Raw genomic sequence first — 6,819 nt, forward strand, 5'->3', positions numbered from 1 at the left:
AGCTCTGAGATCCCGGGTTCGCTGAAAGCATGTTTCTGGGTTTTTGTTTAGCTTCTATATTTGTAACAATGTTTCTTAGCAGCTCAGAAGCCGGCAGCGGCAGGTGGGGAATGTTGGAGTCCTCCGTCACTGAAGCAAGCAAACCTCATGTTCGCTTCAAGCTGCCTGGCTGCCGGCCGCCATCTTGGCTGGCAGTTAATTTGCATTTCGCCCTGATTAGCCAATGGGAAGGGTAGCGGATGTACGGCTAATTACCATGTTTCTCTTTTATTAGATAGGAAGGGAACTCTAGGTTAAGTTCTTACAGATCTTATTTAATCATGAGGACACCCCTATAGAGTGGGTATGATTGGCCTTATTTTAGAAATTAGGTGAATGAACCTGAGAGAACTAAAATAGCTTTGCCAAGTGCACACAGCTGAAAAAATGATAGAGCCAGGCTATGAACTCATGACTGACCCAAGTGACATAGGCTACTCACCACGACCACTGTGCAATCTTGGAAAACCTCTTAGCCTCTCTGCATCCAGGGTTACACACCTTCCTGTGAAATGCAGTATATGTACCATTCTTATCCAATCCTATATGAGGTTGGGGTATTGGAAGACTTGATCCTGCATGGGTTTCTTTGCTTAATTGTTGACAACATAGTAAGGATTTAGGTCCTAATCTCATTCCGGATCCTGTCGCCTTTTCTTTTATATGTGTTCAGGGACATTAAAAAAAAAAAAAAAACACAACAATTGCAATTCGTGTAACTTTCAGTGGTCTCAGCAGAACCCGAGGTTCTCTCCTTTCACACCCTTCTCACCCATTTTGTATGGTCATTGATGACTTGACTTTCTGTATCTACAGGGATAGAGCTTGGGGACAAGGGCTCTGAAATGAGGAAATAGCAGGAACTAATAGTTCCATAGTCCCTAATATGAGTGTCCGGATCCTCGCCTTTTCTTTTATATGTGTTCAGGGACATTAAAAAAAAAAAAAAAACACAACAATTGCAATTCGTGTAACTTTCAGTGGTCTCAGCAGAACCCGAGGTTCTCTCCTTTCACACCCTTCTCACCCATTTTGTATGGTCATTGATGACTTGACTTTCTGTATCTACAGGGATAGAGCTTGGGGACAAGGGCTCTGAAATGAGGAAATAGCAGGAACTAATAGTTCCATAGTCCCTAATATGAGTGACTTCTTGAGTTTTTGTGTGTTTCTACGACTTTCTGAAGAATTGGAAAGCTGCCAGTCAAAATGACCAATTGTTCATTTGTCAGGTTAAATGATTGATGCTCCAATTGCTAGTAAGCAAGGAAGGGGCAAAAAAGTCAGCTATTGGCTCTACTTAAGGCATCAGTGTGTGATTTCCATTGTTTTATTTAATGACAACACAAATAGGCAAGGGCATTTAGATTAAAACTTCAATTCAAAGGGCTGAAATGTTAGGACAAAAACTCTTTTATTCACCTGAAATAGAAAAGTAAACCAATATATCCAGGAAAGCTTGAATGTTAACATAGGAAATGGTAAAGGACTGTGGTGAACAGTCTTCATTTGATCTGTCAAAGGTTGTTTTCTCAATATTTATTTGGATAAATATCTGTAGCCATTTATTAGATTCAAAGACCAATGTATCAGTGTAAAGTTATACAGCACCCCATGATGAGATATGAACCTTGGTAACACACCTCGAAAACATATATATATTCATATACAAAGATTTTTTTGATAATTAAATAAGATAATGCTTGTAATTCTGTTATTACATTATCTGATTTTAGAAGATGCTTAAAAAATACAAACAATTATAATGTTTTAGTAGTTGTTTTGTAATATGCTATTATTATTAACCAACAAATTCATTGTATTTGGTACTTTAAAAATGTAATTATAATTGTGAGGTAGTGTGAATTGTTGTTATTTTGATCTCTACTGTACCAGATGAAGAAAATGAGACTTTAAGTATGTGGAAGACAGAGGAGAGAAATTCCATTCTAAATAATTAAATGTGGGATAATAGAAAGCATATTGTGCAAAGAATTCCAATTTATTTTGTAGACTATTAAGTGAAGCATAACTCCTAACTCTTTAAATGTGGATTATGCACAGTGAATTTCTTCTACACAGTACAATATGGAAGGAGGAGTAGCATGGTTAAAACACTTTTACAGCAGAGAAACCTGATAATCTCAGCAAGGTGATCAAGGATAAGATCAACAGTGATAAGTCATGTTGGTACAATGCACCCTTGATATGATGTGATGAAAATGGCACTGTACTTCTTTGAACTTCCTCCAAAAACACATATCTTCAGTCTAATAATTAGAAAAACATTGGTCTAATCTTAATTGTGAGGCATTCAACAAAATATGCCTCAAAACTTTCAAGTTCACCAAAAAAAAAAAAAAACTCCCCCGAAAATGTCAAAGGCAACAGGAGCCTAAGGAGTTGATAAATAAATGTAATGTGATATCCTGGACAAGATCCCAGGTGAGATAAAGGACATTAGATGAAAGCAAGTAAAACCAGAAAAAAATGTGGACTTTAATTAATAATAATGCATCAATATTTATTCATTAATTAGGACAACTGTACCATATTAAAGCAAGATGTTCATAATAGGGGAAATTGTGAGTGTGTGGTATAAGGAACTCTGAACTATCTTAACAAATTTTTGTAACTATAAAACTGTTTCAAAATGAAACATTTATTTAAAAAATAGAATTTAATTTAATAGAATTATAGTCTCTTAAAAATGTCTGTGTAACATAGTCATGATCATCATCAGTAGCTGCAGAATCAATGTGTCAAAAATTAATCTCAAAATATAGTATTCAACAAAGAGAAATTACATACTATTCAAAGATAAAAAACATTCAATATCAGTGATAAATTTTAAAATATCAGATGGAGATTGAAAATACATGTTAGCCTTTAATTGGGCCAAAATATAGAAATTACAAGTTTCCAAATTGGCAATAGTGCATTAAAACTTTGAAGGTTTATTGTAGAACGGCTCAATTTATTTACAGAGCCATAGAGCATCATATTGATTAACTCCATTAACACTAACTCTAGAAATATTTCCTAGCAAAAAATTTCTTCTATACTAATAAAAACCTAGGTGTCCCTCGTGCCCTCGCACAATGCACTTCATCAGAAGATGACCACTCCCACGTTGTCACAAGATGGCCACCTCCACGTCATCACAAGTTGGCCACCACAATATGGCCACCACAATATGACCACCTTATGGGGTGAGACCTAGGAGGGCAGTTGGGGGCAGACAGGCCAGCAGTGGAGGGCAGTTGGTGGCCAGCGGGCCAGCAGGGGAGTAGTTAGCTGTCAATCAGGCCAACAGGGGAGTGGTTATGGGGTGATCAGGCTGGTAGGCAGAAGTGGTTAGGGGCAATCAGGCACGCAGGCAGGCAAGTGGTTAGGAGCCAGCAGTTCCGGATTGTGAGAGGGATGTCCAACTATTGGTTGAGGCCTGATCCCACAGGGACATCCCAAACCAGCAGTTGGACATCCCCTGAGGGTTCCCAGATTGGAGATGGTGCAGGCTGGGCTGAGGGATACCTCCCCCAACCCGTGCATGAATTTGTGCACCGGGCCTCTAGTATTTGAATAAAAATCACATTCATGTTAATGTTTTCTGCCATAATATTTAAAAATATATGTAATTATCCAAAGTGTACAATGTTAAACCAATAGTGTTCACTCGGTAAAATATAACAGGCATAACATATTCTGATCTGTGTTGAAAATAGACTATAAATAGGGAGTGGTGGGATGTACATAAGTAGCATTCAGTTAGGATATATTACAAAACTCCAGGCAGAAAACGGTGGGAATGTGGAACAGGATAGTGAAGGTGAAGGTACTTGGAAGTGATTATTCTTTGAATCACTTTGCAGATTAATTGAGATTTTCAGATGGATCAGTTTAGGGATGTAAGGAAGAATAGGTACAGCATTACTCAAATGCTCCTGCCAAGAGCAACCAAAAAAAAGGACTTAGCATTTAGAGAGGAGATATTGCAGAACAGCAGGCTTGAGAAAAAAAATCAACATTTTGATTTTGGAAATTTTTAGTTTGAGATAATTATAGTTTGTATTGAAGAATAGGTATGTTACAGCAGGTATGAATACTAATGGGGATGATCCAAAATTGAAAAAGTCACACGAAAAACTGATGATTCCATATGTGGGATAATTGATTTTAAATAAGAACAAATACCGTTATGTAGGCTAACATGAAGGTAGACAAAGTAGATGGATACAGATGCAAGTATGTGAATGAAGGTGGTGATGGTAGCAAGGGGGAGTTCTTTCGCTATTACTTTACTATTGTCAGTAGGCAGTAGTGTGAGAAAGAAGACAAACTTGCATATGTATGGAGGCTTGAAGAAGGAAGAGATGTTTAAAATAATTGCTAGGAGAGGGGAAGAGTAAATGAAGTAAAGCTCTAGAGTGCTAACAACTCATTATAGGTGACTGCGTGTCTTAAAACTGAAAACATATAGAACATGACTGCCAGTTGACCCCAAGCTGAACAAAGGCAATCAGAGGCCCCGCCTTCCTCCCTTGTCATTGGAATGAATATTCTGCTCACCTTTCTCACAGTGGGAACCATTTTCAAGGATGTAGCCTTGAAAGAGCAATGTGTTGCTAAAACTATCTAGATGGTACAAGTGACTGAACCCAGTTAAGGCCTCTCTATAAACTTTTAAGATTCTCGTGGGTGGGTGCAGAAATCAATTTATCCTTCAGTTGCTAAGACAAGCCTTGTAAGTTTTCTTGCTTATTTAAAAAAGTATTTTCATTTATTTTTTAGAGAGACAGGTAGAGAGAAGGAGAAAGACAAACTTCAATGGGAGAGTAGAACATCAGTGGCCTGCCTCCCCTGCCAACATCCAGCGATTGAATCCTTATGCAAGGGACCTGACCTGGAATCGAACCCAGTGATCTTTTGGACCATGCCCAACCAACCAAGCTACATCAGTCAGGACTAAGTTTCCTTGCTTATTGAATCTGCCACCTATCAATCTGGAATCATTAGCCTGTTGAGTCTCTCCTTGTCCTTCCTGTGTGGGGGCCAGTTTGCAAACCAATACCTTGTAATTCAACATGTAAGGATAGTTCCATGAGCTTCATGTCCCATACTTCCTTGGACTTAACATCCATCTGGGTGACACTATTTCAAAGACAGTCTCCGACAGCTCTAGAGAGGATGATGGACAAATCTGTTAAGAACATTCCCAAATTTAGTAACAATAAAGTGATTCCTGCCATTCAGGGCCCAGCACCCTAGGTAAACATTAACACATAGGAACAATGGGAATACAGAGAACATTTATTGAAACTTAGTTTATCGTAAACAACAAGATTCAACTATAGTATTTATCAAAAGGAAATAAATAGATAAATAATGGTACATTCATATAATGAATTATTTTAAGTTCTTAAAAATGAATGAACAAGCAAACATAATTTAAATGAGTAAATCTCGAAAGCTTAGAGTCAGAATAAGAGAGATACAATATTTTCATAAAACATGTTAACAGAAAATGTCAGAGTACTCTATATACATATAGATAAAAATTGATAAAACCATGCAAATAATAAACACCACACTCCAGACCAGGGGTGGGCAAACTTTTTGACTCGAGGGCCACAATGGGTTCTTAAACTGGACCGGAGGGCCGGAACAAAAGCATGGATGGAGTGTTTGTGTGAACTAATATAAATTCAAAGTAAACATCATTACATAAAAGGGTGCGGTCTTTTTTTTTTTTTTAGTTTTATTCATTTCATACAGGCCGGATCCGGCCCGCGGGCCGTAGTTTGTCCACGGCTGCTCCAGACAGTGGTTATCATCTCTGGAGTACATTTAAAAAGATAAATGATCCTGGCCGATGTGGTTCAGTGGTGGAGTGTCGACCTATGAACCAGGAGGTCATGGTTCCATTCCCAGTCAGGACACATGCCCGGGTTGTGGGCTTGATCCTCACTGTGGGGTGTGCAGGAGGCATCCATTCAATGATTCTCTCTCATCACTGAAGCTTCCATCTCTCTCTCCCTCTCCCTTCCTCTCTAAAATCAATAAAAATAATTTTTAAAAGATAAATGAGAGGAAGAGATTACATAGATTTTTGAAATCTATCAATAATGGTTTATTTTTTAAAATATATCTGAAGTAAATGTGATAAATCATTAACATTTTATGACGATATACAGTAGTTTTATGTTTAAGTAGTCTATATGAAAGTATAAATTTATACCTGCATACTTATACTTGGCATATTTTAACTTTTAAAATTCATTAAATAAAATAACTAAAAGTGCCTCTATGAACAACATCTACAAATAAAGCATATGCTGCATGACACTGGTGACTTCCTGTTACCAGGGAGCCTTTCTCGATTGCTTTAATCTTTTGTTGCCCAAATATAACAACCATTAAATAAATAGCTAATGAATCATGGTTATGCTATAAAATAATCATCAGTTTTATGCTAGAAAACAAGCATATAAAAAGGAGAGCCTACCTATAAACTGATAAGTAATCAAAGTCTTGATGTACAAGTTTTTAGATTGCAGCAAATGTGTTTAGTGTTTGGAGGCAAGCTGGCTACACAGCAAGTGATATGCTATTTTAAAAAGAATCTTAAAGAAAATTCTCTTCCCTACCCCCAAAAAAGTATTTCCAGAGGAAATTTTTTCTCATGATTCTTGTATTTTGGACAAAACATTATGCATCCGTCTTTCCTGCTTAACCTTGAGGTCCCTGAAGCCTAGCTTGGTTTCTTCACTTTGTGACCCT

At 37.4% G+C, this 6,819-nt stretch overlaps 1 pseudogene; it reads right to left on the minus strand.

The window, feature by feature from the left end:
- Positions 1-5,180, minus strand: part of LOC102773759 — a 25,076-nt pseudogene extending 19,896 nt beyond the window's left edge.
- Positions 5,181-6,819: the final 1,639 nt, after the last annotated feature.

This window comes from Myotis davidii, unplaced genomic scaffold, assembly GCF_000327345.1.
Source record: "Myotis davidii unplaced genomic scaffold, ASM32734v1 scaffold31, whole genome shotgun sequence".
Classification (NCBI taxonomy): domain Eukaryota; kingdom Metazoa; phylum Chordata; class Mammalia; order Chiroptera; family Vespertilionidae; genus Myotis; species Myotis davidii.